Genomic DNA, 13,663 nt, shown 5'->3' on the forward strand with positions numbered 1-13,663 from the left:
ATCGGACAGCCAAGGAGGACGGAGGGCTCCGCCTGCGGGTTTGGGAATATTGACCCGATTCCGTTTCGCCCGGGGGGCAAAGGCCCCGGCCCCCGCGGCGGAGGGGGGCGCCCGCCGCCGCTGGGAGCGGAACCTCCCTGGGGCTTAGGATCGACTGACCCATGTACAACTGCTGATCGCATGCAAGCCTTCTCCGCCACTCGGCTCTCGAGGATCTCACTCCAATATTTGCTACTACCACCAAGATCTGCGCCCGCGCGGGCTCCACGCAGCCTGGCGGCCGGCGCTTCGACGCGCACCGCGGCGGCCCTCCTACTCGTCGGGGCGTACCACCCGGCCGGCGGTCCCACTCGCTCTCTGCCCCGACGGCCAGGTGTGGGCGGCACTCTCAGTGCCATTCATTTTCAGGGCTAGTCGACTTCCATGGCCACCGGCCTGCTGCCCGTATTAAGCAACGCCTTTTCTGGGCTCTGATGAACGTCGGCCCCAAATGCGGCGCCCCAACCCGGCGGGTCCTCTCGCCCGACCTGAGGTCGATGGGTTCGCAATAGGCCTCGGCCTCTCACTCTCTCTCGCCTCTCAGGGTCCGCCTGGCGCCTCGGCGGCTGCCAGGAAGGAGGGCTTCCCTCCGCGGCCCTCTCTTCTCTCTCTCGGCGCTGGGCGCCCGCTCCCTCTCCGGCGGTCCACTCGGAGATCTGCCACGGGGCCGGCGGCACTCGGTCCCCGTTGGCCGGGTCCGGGCCTCCCCTTTTTCTTTCTCGGCCTGCCCTGCCTACCTGGCCTCCTTTCCAGCGCGCTCCCTCAAGGCCGCCTGTGTCTTTCTTGTTCGGTTTGGGAGCACGACCGGCGCTCGTTTGTGGGGCGGATACTCAGCGCCGACCTCCCCCGGGGAACGACCCGCCCGGACGGTGCCCCTCGCCTACCTGCCTGCCTTGCCCGCAGATCTCCCATATCATCCTCGCGAGAGAGCGGGGGGGAACCCGCACCGCAACCTACCGGTCCTCTTTGCACTCCCCTTGTTGCCGCCTGCAGCTAGTGTCATCGCTGGGGCCTCCCGGCGGGGCGGCGGGCTGCCACTTTTTCCGCACCTCCCGTCCCGGGGCTCTCCGGCAGGGCCGGCCGCGGCCGGGGAGCGGCCTTCCCAACACCTCTGGGCAAGGCCGGGCGGGCCGACCGACGCTCTTCTGGGCATGAAGGGTCGGGCCGGCCGCGCAGAGAGACGCCGTTAACGGAGCGCCCGGAGGGCCTCCCGGCGGGACGGCGAGCAGCCACTTTCCTTGAGCCGCTCCGGAGCGGGGCTTGTCCAGACCCCAGGGGGAATCGCTCCGGAGGCTTGGGCTCCACCCTGCAGGAATTGCCGTATTGTATGGACAATATATGGCTGTACTGATTTCTGGCAGCTGGAGCTGAGCTCCAGACCACCCTCCCCCTATAAATAGGCAAACCACGGAGGGGGGGGTTAAGGTCCAAAACGCTGTCATTGAAATACGCACGTTTTTGGGCCCAACCTGTCCCGGGGCAAAGCCCTCTCAGAGGCCTTGGGTGGGCCGGCGAGCCGATGGACGCCATGCCTGAAGCGCCCGGCCCGCTCTCCGCGGGCAACCCCGTACATCCGAACCTCTCGGACCAGGTTTTCCGAAAAAGGCGATTCACCGCGCCGCACCACGCAACCCGCCGGCATGGAGCCGTTTTCGCCCGGGGAAGCATGTCGGAAATGCACGGCTTTAGAGGGTCTGCGTGCGGCTGCGGCGGGTTTTTTTTTCCCCAGGACGGCAATTCGCCGCGGAGACACCCTCCCCCCTATAAAAAGGCAAACCAGGGAGTGGGGGTTAAGGTTCAAAACGCTCTTATTGAAATATGGACGTTTGGGGCCCAACAGACCCCGACGAGTGACGCTCTCGAGAGCTGGGGTGCCTCGCCGACGCGTTGGCAAGTGGGGACGAGTCGGTTTTTGCGCCCGAGTCGGATCGAAACTGGAGATCCGACCTTTCGTGCACCACCAAGTCCGAGGAAGAAATCTTCAGGGGGCACCCTCGTAACGCTCCCCGTCCGGCACCCACGGCGGGACCGACGCCGCCCGCTGCCAGATGCCGCACTCGGGCTGGAAGCCATGGTTCATCCCCGTGCCGAGCAGCTGATCGCACGATGGCATTGGGACCGACTTGGCAACTCCCCTAGAGCCCTCCTGCGGGGTACACTATTAAACGTGGATTTCAAGTCAGTTTGGGGCGGCCGTGTCAGACATGCAGCCCAGCAGCCAATCCTCGGCCTCAGGGGAAGCGCCGGTTCACTCTGCCGTCAGTTCCTCTGCCGAGTCCGAGTGCCGCCGAGCCCGCCGCTGGTCCTCCCCGGTCTCCTCCTCCAAGGCCGGTCCGCCCGAGGGCCACCGGGCGGCGCCGGCCGGCCCTCCCGCGCTCGCCCTCCTCCCCCCGCTGCTGGACCCCACCACCCCTCTCCCAGAAGCCGCTCCCACAGCAGCGACGTCGTCCGACCCGACCCGCCAGGATCGGCCCGTCTGCGGCGCGGGCAAATCCCTCGGATCGAAAGGTTTAGTTTTAGCAGATCACAGCAAAGCGGCTGCTCTACTGGGCACGACACCCCAATCCATACCCAAGACGGCTGCAAGTGATCTGGCGGCCCTCTCGGGACGGCGGTACGCCGTGCGCCGGTGTACCCGGCCCCCGGGCAGGGTCCGTGGAGGAGTCGGCCCGGCCCCCCTCCAGGCAAAAGCGGGTGGGCGCTGACGCGGGCCGCACACCGGCAGAGATTTCGACTTAGAGGCGTTTAGCCGGAATCTCTGAGGTGGTAGTCTAGCACCACCGGCCTGTCGACCGAGCGCATGAACCAGGGGTCCGAATCTGCGGTTCCTCTCGTACTGAGCAGGATTGCCGTGACGGCGACCTCTCATCAGTAGGGTAAAACTACCTGTCTCACGGCGGTCCAAAGCCAGCTCACGTTCCCCATTGGTGGGTGAACAATCCAACGCTTCGCAATGATAGGAAGAGCCGACATCGAAGGATCAAACAGCAACATCGCTATGAACGCTTGGCTGCAACTACCCAGTTATCACTGTGGTAACATTTCTGATACCTCTCGCTTCAAACTGCAAAGCTCAAAAGGATCGATAGGCCACGCTTTCACGGTCTGTATTCATGCTGAAAATCAGATTCAAACGAGCTTTTGCCCTTTTGCTCCGCGCGAGGTTTCCGTCCTCGCTGAGCTCGCCTTAGGACACCTGCGTTACCCTTTGACAGATGTACCGCCCCAGTCAAACCCCCAGACTGAAGCTGTCGCCAGAGCGGGTGGCGGCCGGCCCCGTAGCGCCAGAAGACTGGGCCCGCTCCCCGCCTCATCGGCTAAGTAAAGAAACGACGAGAGTAGTGGTTTTTCAGCGTCGGGCCGGGGCCCTCCCACCTATCCTACACCCCCCGTGTCTCTTCACAAGGTCAGACTAGAGTCAAGCTGATTCTGCCAAGCCCGTTCCCTTGGCTGTGGTTTCGCTAGATAGATAGGGACAGTGGGAATCTCGTTAATCCATTCATGCGCGTCACTAATTAGATGACGAGGCATTTGGCTACCTTAAGAGAGTCATAGTTACTCCCGCCGTTTACCCGCACTTCGCTGAATTTCTTCACTTTGACATTCAGAGCACTGGGCAGAAATCACCTCGCGTCAGCGCCCCGGCTGCAGACGTCGCGATGCTCTGTTTTTCATTAGACAGTCGGATTCCCCTGGTCCGTACCAGTTCTGAGCCGGGCTGTTGGGGCGCCGGCCGAAGCGGCCGCAGCGAGGACTGTCCACGAGGCGGGCCCCAGGCCGGTCCGGGCTCGTCCAGCGCCCTAGCTCCGGACCAGCCGATTCCAGGGATCCCGCCCCTTAGCAAGAAAAGGAAACTCTTCCCGGGTCCCCAACCGGTGTCTGGGGCTTGCTTGCTTCGCAGATCGGACCGCCAAGGAGGACGGAGGGCTCCGCCTGCGGGTTTGGGAATATTGACCCGATTCCATTTCGCCCAGGGGGCGAGGCCCCGGCCCCACGAGGAGGGGGGCGCCCGCCTCCGCTGGGAGCAGAACCTCCCTGGGGCTTAGGATCGACTGACCCATGTACAACTGCTGATCGCATGCAAGCCTTCTCCGCCACTCGGCCCTCGAGGATCTCACTCCAATATTTGCTACTACCACCAAGATCTGCGCCCGCGGCGGCTCCACGCGGCCTGGCGGCCGGCGCTTCGACGCGCACCGCGGCGGCCCTCCTACTCGTCGGGGCGTACCACCCGGCCGGCGGTCCCACTCGCTCTCTGCCCTGACGGCCAGGGGTGGGCGGCACTCTCAGTGCCATTCATTTTCAGGGCTAGTCGACTTCCATGGCCCACCGGCCTGCTGCCCGTATCAAGCAACGCCTTTTCTGGGCTCTGATGAGCGTCGGCCCCAAATGCGGCGCCCCAACCCGGCGGGTCCTCTCGCCCGACCTGAGGTCGATGGGTTCGCAATAGGCCCCGGCCTCTCACTCTCTCTCTCGCCTCTCAGGGCCCGCCCGGCGCTTCGGCGGCTGCCAGGAATGGGGGCTTCCCTCCGCGGCCCTCTCTTCTCTCTCTCGGCGCTGGGCGCGCGCTCCCTTTCCGGCGGTCCACTCGGAGATCTGCCACGGGGCCGGCGGCACTCGGTCCCCGTTGGCCGGGTCCGGGCCTCCCCTTTTTCTTTCTCGGCCTGCCCTGCCTACCTGGCCTCCTTTCCGGCGTGCTCCCTCAAGGCCGCCTGTGTCTTTCTTGTTCGGTTTGGGGGCACGACCGGCGCTCGTTTGTGGGGCGGATACTCAGCGCCGACCTCCCCCGGGGAACGACCCGCCCGGCCGGTGCCCCTCGCCTACCTGCCTGCCTTGCCCGCAGATCTCCCATACCATCCTCGCCAGAGAGCGGGGGGAACCCGCGCCGCAACCTACCGGTCTCTTTGCACTCCCCTTGTTGCCGCCTGCAGCCAGTGTCCTCGCTGGGGCCTCCCGGCGGGGCGGCGGGCTGCCACTTTTTCCGCACCTCCCGTCCCGGGGCTCTCCGGCAGGGCCGGCCGCGGCCCGGGAGCGGCCTTTCCGACACCTCTGGGCAAGGCCAGGCGGGCCGGCCGACACTCTTCTGGGCATGAAGGGGTCGGGCCGGCCGCGCAGAGAAACGCCGTTAACGGAGCGCCCGGAGGGCCTCCCGGCGGGCCGGCGACCAGCCACTTTCCTTGAGCCGCTCCGGAGCGGGGCTTGTCCAGACCCCAGGGGGAATCGCTCCGGAGGCTTGGGCTCCACCCTGCAGGAATTGCCGTATTGTATGGACAATATATGGCTGTACTGATTTCTGGCAGCTGGAGCTGAGCTTCAGACCACCCTCCCCCTATAAATAGGCAAACCAGGGAGTGGGGGTTAAGGTCCAAAACGCTGTCATTGAAATACGCACGTTTTGGGCCCAACCTGTCCCGGGGCAAAGCCCTCTCAGAGGCCTTGGGTGGGCCGGCGAGCCGATGGACCGCTATGCCTGAAGCGCCCGGCCCGCTCTCCGCGGGTAACCCCGGACATCCGAACCTCTCGGACCAGGTTTTCCGAAAAAGGCGATTCACCGCGCCGCACCACGCAACCCGCCGGCATGGAGCCGTTTTTCGCCCGGGGAAGCGTGTCGGAAATGCACGGCTTTAGAGGGGTCCGCGTGCGGTTTCGGCGGGTTTTTTTCCCCCAGGACGGCAATTCGCCGCGGAGACACCCTCCCCCCTATAAAAAGGCAAAGCAGGGAGTGGGGGTTAAGGTTCAAAACGCTTTCATTGAAATACACACGATTGGGGCCCGACAGACCCCGACGAGTGACGCTCTCGAGAGCCGGGGGTGCCTCGCCGACGCGTTGGCAAGTGGGGACGAGTCGGTTTTTGCGCCCGAGTCGGGTCGAAACCGGAGATCCGACTTTTCGCGCACCACCAAGTCCGGGGAAGAAATCTTCAGCGGGCGCCCACGCAACGCCGCCCGTCCGACACCCACAGCGGGACCGGCGCCGTCCGCTGCGAGACTCCGCCCTCGGGCCCGAGGCCCCGGTCCCTACCCGCCCGCTGGCACGTGGCGCCACTCCCATTAGAGCCCTCCTGCGGGGTGCACCTCCGGCCCCGGATTTCAAATCAGGTTTTGGGCGGCCGGATAAGCCTCGCGGCCCAGCAGCGTATCCCCGGCTCTCGCCGGTGGGGCCGAGTCAGTTTTTGCGCCCGAGTCGAAGCGTAACTGGAGATGAGCCCTTTCGCGGTCAACGAAGTCCGAGGAAGAAATCTTTAGCGGGCACCCACTAACGCTCCCCGTCCGGCACCCACGGCGGGACTGACGCCGCCCGCTGCCAGATGCCGCACTCGGGCTGGAAGCCATGGTTTATCCGTGCCGAACAGCTGATCGCACGATGGCATTGGGACCGACTTGGCAACTCCCCGAGAGCCCTCCTGCGGGGTACACTATTAAACGTGGATTTCAAGTCAGTTTGGGGCGGCCGTGTCAGACATGCAGCCCAGCAGCCAATCCTAGGCCTCAGGGAAAGCGCTCGTTTACTCCGCCGTCAGTTCCTCTGCCGAGTTCGAGTGCCGCCGGGCCCGCCGCTGGTACTCCCCAGTCTCCTCCTCCAAGGCCGGTCCGCCCGAGGGCCACCGGGCGGCGTTGGCCGGCCCTCCGCGCTCGACCTCCTCCCCCGCTGCTGGACCCCACCACCCCTCTCCCAGAAGCCGCTCCCGCAGCAGCGACGTCGTCCGACCCGGCCCGCCAGGATCGGCCCGTCTGCGGGGCGGGCAAATCCCTCGGATCGAAAGGTTTAGTTTTAGCAGATCACAGCAAAGCGGCTGCTCTACTGGGCACGACACCCCAATCCATACCCAAGTCGTCTGCAAGTGATCTGGCGTCCCTCTCGAGACGGCGGTTCGGCTTGCGCCGGAGTTCCCGGCCCCCGGGCAGGGGCCGTGGGCGGAGTCGGCCCGGCCCCCCTCCAGGCAAAAGCGGGTGGGCGCTGACGCGGGCCGCACACCGGCAGAGATTTCGACTTAGAGGCGTTTAGCCGTAATCTCTCGGGTGGTAGTCTCGCACCACCGGCCTGTCGACCGAGCGCCTGAACCAGGGGTCCGAATCTGCGGTTCCTCTCGTACTGAGCAGGATTGCCGTGACGGCGACCTCTCATCAGTAGGGTAAAACTACCTGTCTCACGGCGGTCCAAAGCCAGCTCACGTTCCCCATTGGTGGGTGAACAATCCAACGCTTCGCAATGATAGGAAGAGCCGACATCGAAGGATCAAACAGCAACATCGCTATGAACGCTTGGCTGCAACTACCCAGTTATCACTGTGGTAACATTTCTGATACCTCTCGCTTCAAACTGCAAAGCTCAAAAGGATCGATAGGCCACGCTTTCACGGTCTGTATTCATGCTGAAAATCAGATTCAAACGAGCTTTTGCCCTTTTGCTCCGCGCGAGGTTTCCGTCCTCGCTGAGCTCGCCTTAGGACACCTGCGTTACCCTTTGACAGATGTACGGCCCAGTTTAAGTCCCCGACTAAAGCTGTCGCCGGAGCGGGAGGCGGCCGGCCCCGTAGCGCCAGAAGACTGGGCCCGCTCCCCGCCTCACCGGCTAAGTAAAGAAACCACGAGAGTAGTGGCATTTCAGCGTCGGGCCTGGGGCCCTCCCACCTATCCTACACCCCCCCCCGTGTCTCTTCACAAGGTCAGACTAGAGTCAAGCTGATTCTGCCAAGCCCGTTCCCTTGGCTGTGGTTTCGCTAGATAGATAGGGACAGTGGGAATCTCGTTAATTCATTCATGCGCGTCACTAATTAGATGACGAGGCATTTGGCTACCTTAAGAGAGTCATAGTTACTCCCGCCGTTTACCCGCACTTCGCTGAATTTCTTCACTTTGACATTCAGAGCACTGGGCAGAAATCACATCGCGTCAGCGCCCCGGCTGCAGACGTCGCGATGCTCTGTTTTTCATTAGACAGTCGGATTCCCCTGGTCCGTACCAGTTCTGAGCCGGCTGCTGGGCGCCGGCCGAAGCGGCCGCAGCGAGGACTGTCCACGAGGCGGGCCCCAGGCCGGTCCGGGCTCGCCCAGCGCCCTAGCTCCGGACCAGCCGATTCCAGGGATCCCGCCCCTTAGCAAGAAAAGGAAACTCTTCCCGGGTCCCCGACCGGCGTCTTGGGCTCGCTTGCTTCGCAGATCGGACCGCCAAGGAGGACGGAGGGCTCCGCCTGCGGGTTTGGGAATATTGACCCGATTCCGTTTCGCCCGGGGGGCAAAGGCCCCGGCCCCGCGAGGAGGGGGGCGCCCGCCTCCGCTGGGAGCGGAACCTCCCTGGGGCTTAGGATCGACTGACCCATGTACAACTGCTGATCGCATGCAAGCCTTCTCCGCCACTCGGCCCTCGAGGATCTCACTCCAATATTTGCTACTACCACCAAGATCTGCGCCCGCGGCGGCTCCACGTGGCCTGGCGGCCGGCGCTTCGACGCGCACCGCGGCGGCCCTCCTACTCGTCGGGGCGTACCACCCGGCGGTCCCACTCGCTCTCTGCCCCGACGGCCAGGTGTGGGCGGCACTCTCAGTGCCATTCATTTTCAGGGCTAGTCGACTTCCATGGCCACCGGCCTGCTGCCCGTATTAAGCAACGCCTTTTCTGGGCTCTGATGAACGTCGGCCACAAATGCGGCGCCCCAACCCGGCGGGTCCTCTCGCCCGACCTGAGGTCGATGGGTTCGCAATAGGCCTCGGCCTCTCACTCTCTCTCGCCTCTCAGGGCCCGCCCGGCGCCTCGGCGGCTGCCAGGAAGGAGGGCTTCCCTCCGCGGCCCTCTCTTCTCTCTCTCGGTGCTGGGTGCCCGCTCCCTCTCCGGCAGTCCACTCGGAGATCTGCCACGGGGCCGGCGGCACTCGGTCCCCGCTGACCGGGTCCGGGTCTCCCCTTTTTCTTTCTCCGCCTGCCCTGCCTGCCTGCCTGGCATCATTTCCGGCGCGCTCCCTCGAGGCCGCCTGTGTCTTTCTTGTTCGGCTCGGGGGCACAACCGGCGCTCGGTTTGGGGCGGAGACTCACCGCCGGCCTTCCCCGGTGAACAACCCGCCCCGCCGGTGCCCCTCGCCTACCTGCCTGCCTTGCCCGCAGATCTCCCATATCATCCTCGCCAGAGAGCGGGGGAACCCGCGCCGCAACCTTCCGGTCTCTTTGCACTCCCCTTGTTGCCGCCTGCAGCCAGTGTCCTGGCGGGGGGCGTCCCAGCCGGGGGGGGCGGCGGGCCGCCCCTTTTTCCGCACCTCCCGTCCCGGGGCTCTCCGGCAGGGCCGGCCGCGGCCCGGGAGCGGCCTTTCCGACACCTCTGGGCAAGGCCGGACGGGCCGGCCGACGCTGTTCTGGGCATGAAGGGTCGGGCCGGCCGCGCAGAGAAACGCCGTTAACGGAGCGCACGGAGGGCCTCCCGGAGGGACGGCGAGCAGCCACTTTCCTTGAGCCGCTCCGGGAGCGGGGCTTGTCCAGACCCCAGGGGGAATCGCTCCGGAGGCTTGGGCTCCACCCTGCAGGAATTGCCGTATTGTATGGACAATATATGGCTGTACTGATACCTGGCAGATGGAGCTGAGCTCCAGACCACCCTCCCCCTATAAATAGGCAAACCAGGGAGTGGCGGTTAAGGTCCAAAACGCTCTCATTGAAATACGCACGTTTTGGGCCCAACCTGTCCCGGGGCAAAGCCCTCTCAGAGGCCTTGGGTGGGCCGGCGAGCCGATGGACGCTATGCCTGAAGCGCCCGGCCCGCTCTCCGCGGGCAACCCCGGACATCCGAACCTCTCGGACCAGGTTTTCCGAAAAAGGCGATTCACCGCGCCGCACCACGCAACCCGCCGGCATGGAGCCGTTTTCGCCCGGGGAAGCGTGTCGGAAATGCACGGCTTTAGAGGGTCCGCGTGCGGCTTCGGCGGGTTTTTTTCTCCCAGGACGGCAATTCGCCGCGGAGACACCCTCCCCCCTATAAAAAGGCAAACCAGGGAGTGGGGGTTAAGGTTCAAAACGCTCTCATTGAAATACGCACGTTTGGGGCCCAACAGACCCCGACGAGTGACGCTCTCGAGAGCCGGGGTGCCTCGCCGACGCGTTGGCAAGTGGGGACGAGTCGGTTTTTGCGCCCGAGTCGGGTCGAAACCGGAGATCCTACCTTTCGCGCACCACCAAGTCCGGGGAAGAAATCTTCAGCGGGCGCCCACGCAACGCCGCCCGTCCGACACCCACAGCGGGACCGGCGCCGCCCGCTGCGAGACTCCGCCCTCGGGCCCGAGGCCCCGGTCCCTACCCGCCCGCTGGCACGTGGCGCCACTCCCATTAGAGCCCTCCTGCGGGGTGCACCTCCGGCCCCGGATTTCAAATCAGGTTTTGGGCGGCCGGATAAGCCTCGCGGCCCAGCAGCGTATCCCCGGCTCTCGCCGGTGGGGCCGAGTCAGTTTTTGCGCCCGAGTCGAAGCGTAACTGGAGATGAGCCCTTTCGCGGTCAACGAAGTCCGATGAAGAAATCTTTAGCGGGCACCCACGTAACGCTCCCCGTCCGGCACCCACGGCGGGACTGACGCCGCCCGCTGCCAGATGCCGCACTCGGGCTGGAAGCCATGGTTTATCCGTGCCAAACAGCTGATCGCACGATGGCATTGGGACCGACTTGGCAACTCCCCGAGAGCCCTCCTGCGGGGGTACACTATTAAACGTGGATTTCAAGTCAGTTTGGGGCGGGCCGTGGTCAGCCATGCAGCCCAGCAGCCAATCCTCGGCCTCAGGGAAAGCGCTCGTTTACTCCGCCGTCAGTTCCTCTGCCGAGTTCGAGTGCCGCCGGGCCCGCCGCTGGTACTCCCCAGTCTCCTCCTCCAAGGCCGGTCCGCCCGAGGGCCACCGGGCGGCGCCGGCCGGCCCTCCGCGCTCGACCTCCTCCCCCCGCTGCTGGACCCCACCACCCCTCTCCCAGAAGCCGCTCCCGCAGCAGCGACGTCGTCCGACCCGGCCCGCCAGGATCGGCCCGTCTGCGGGGCGGGCAAATCCCTCGGATCGAAAGGTTTAGTTTTAGCAGATCACAGCAAAGCGGCTGCTCTACTGGGCACGACACCCCAATCCATACCCAAGTCGTCTGCAAGTGATCTGGCGTCCCTCTCGAGACGGCGGTTCGCCTTGCGCCGGAGTTCCCGGCCCCCGGGCAGGGGCCGCGGGCGGAGTCGGCCCGGCCCCCCTCCAGGCAAGAGCGGGTGGGCGCTGACGCGGGCCGCACACCGGCAGAGATTTCGACTTAGAGGCGTTTAGCCGTAATCTCTCGGGTGGTAGTCTCGCACCACCGGCCTCTCGACCGAGCGCCTGAACCAGGGGTCCGAATCTGCGGTTCCTCTCGTACTGAGCAGGATTGCCGTGACGGCGACCTCTCATCAGTAGGGTAAAACTACCTGTCTCACGGCGGTCCAAAGCCAGCTCACGTTCCCCATTGGTGGGTGAACAATCCAACGCTTCGCAATGATAGGAAGAGCCGACATCGAAGGATCAAACAGCAACATCGCTATGAACGCTTGGCTGCAACTACCCAGTTATCACTGTGTTAACATTTCTGATACCTCTCGCTTCAAACTGCAAAGCTCAAAAGGATCGATAGGCCACGCTTTCACGGTCTGTATTCATGCTGAAAATCAGATTCAAACGAGCTTTTGCCCTTTTGCTCCGCGCGAGGTTTCCGTCCTCGCTGAGCTCGCCTTAGGACACCTGCGTTACCCTTTGACAGATGTACCTTCCCAGTCAAACCCCCAGACTGAAGCTGTCGCCAGAGCGGGTGGCGGCCGGCCCCGTAGCGCCAGAAGACTGGGCCCGCTCCCCGCCTCATCGGCTAAGTAAAGAAACGACGAGAGTAGTGGTTTTTCAACGTCGGGCCGGGGCCCTCCCACCTATCCTACACCCCCCGTGTCTCTTCACAAGGGCAGACTAGAGTCAAGCTGATTCTGCCAAGCCCGTTCCCTTGGCTGTGGTTTTCGCTAGATAGATAGGGACAGTGGGAATCTCGTTAATTCATTCATGCGCGTCACTAATTAGATGACGAGGCATTTGGCTACCTTAAGAGAGTCATAGTTACTCCCGCCGTTTACCCGCACTTCGCTGAATTTCTTCACTTTGACATTCAGAGCACTGGGCAGAAATCACATCGCGTCAGCGCCCCGGCTGCAGACGTCGCGATGCTCTGTTTTTCATTAGACAGTCGGATTCCCCTGGTCCGTACCAGTTCTGAGCCGGCTGTTGGGCGCCGGCCGAAGCGGCCGCAGCGAGGACTGTCCACGAAGGCTGGCCCCAGGCCGGTCCGGGCTCGCCCGGCGCCGCAGACGCGGCGCTCTAGGGGGCCGCAGCCCCTAGCTCCGGACCAGCCGATTCCAGGGATCCCGCCCCTTAGCAAGAAAAGGTAACTCCTCCTGGGTCCCCGACCGGCGTCTGGGGCTCGCTTGCTTCGCAGATCGGACCGCCAAGGAGGACGGAGGGCTCCGCCTGCGGGTTTGGGAATATTGACCCGATTCCGTTTCGCCCGGGGGGCGAGGCCCCGGCCCCGCCAGGAGGGGGGCACCCGCCTCCGCTGGGAGCGGAACCTCCCTGGGGCTTAGGATCGACTGACCCATGTACAACTGCTGATCGCATGCAAGCCTTCTCCGCCACTCGTCCCTCGAGGATCTCACTCCAATATTTGCTACTACCACCAAGATCTGCGCCCGCGGCGGCTCCACGCGGCCTGGCGGCCGGCGCTTCGACGCGCACCGCGGCGGCCCTCCTACTCGTCGGGGCGTACCACCCAGCCGGCGGTCCCACTCGCTCTCTGCCCCGACGGCCAGGTGTGGGCGGCACTCTCAGTGCCATTCATTTTCAGGGCTAGTCGACTTCCATGGCCACCGGCCTGCTGCCCGTATTAAGCAACGCCTTCTCTGGGCTCTGATGAGCGTCGGCCCCAAATGCGGCACGCCAACCCGGCGGGTCCTCTCGCCCGACCTGAGGTCGATGGGTTTGCAATAGGCTTCGGCTTCTCACTCTCTCTCTCGCCTCTCAGGGCCCGCCCGGCGCCTCGGCGGCTGCCAGGAAGGAGGGCTTCCCTCCGCGGCCCTCTCTTCTCTCTCTCGGCGCTGGGTGCCCGCTCCCTCTCCGGCGGTCCACTCGGAGATCTGCCACGGGGCCGGCGGCACTCGGTCCCCGTTGGCCGGGTCCGGGCCTCCCCTTTTTCTTTCTCGGCCTGCCCTGCCTACCTGGCCTCCTTTCCAGCGCGCTCCCTCAAGGCCGCCTGTGTCTTTCTTGTTCGGTTTGGGGGCACGACCGGCGCTCGTTTGTGGGGCGGATACTCAGCGCCGACCTCCCCCGGGGAACGACCCGCCCGGCCGGTGCCCCTCGCCTACCTGCCTGCCTTGCCCGCAGATCTCCCATATCATCCTCGCGAGAGAGCGGGGGGAACCCGCACCGCAACCTACCGGTCTCTTTGCACTCCCCTTGTTGCCGCCTGCAGCCAGTGTCCTCGCTGGGGCCTCCCGGCGGGGCGGCGGGCTGCCACTTTTTCCGCACCTCCCGTCCCGGGGCTCTCCGGCAAGGCCGGCCGCGGCCCGGGAGCGGCCTTTCCGACACCTCTGGGCAAGGCCGGGCGGGCCGGCCGA

General features: G+C 64.9%; 3 pseudogenes; all 3 read right to left on the reverse strand.

The window, feature by feature from the left end:
• Positions 1-2,528: 2,528 nt before the first annotated feature.
• LOC147795103 (large subunit ribosomal RNA) lies at positions 2,529-3,886 on the reverse strand (annotated as a pseudogene).
• A 2,898-nt stretch (positions 3,887-6,784) lies between these two features.
• LOC147795104 (large subunit ribosomal RNA) lies at positions 6,785-8,144 on the reverse strand (annotated as a pseudogene).
• A 2,901-nt stretch (positions 8,145-11,045) lies between these two features.
• Positions 11,046-12,317, reverse strand: LOC147795105 (large subunit ribosomal RNA; annotated as a pseudogene).
• Between the last annotated feature and the right edge of the window lie 1,346 nt (positions 12,318-13,663).

Source organism: Acanthaster planci, unplaced genomic scaffold (assembly GCF_054643075.1).
Source record: "Acanthaster planci isolate LZ-2023a unplaced genomic scaffold, COTS_SCS Contig166, whole genome shotgun sequence".
Taxonomy (NCBI): Eukaryota; Metazoa; Echinodermata; class Asteroidea; order Valvatida; family Acanthasteridae; genus Acanthaster; species Acanthaster planci.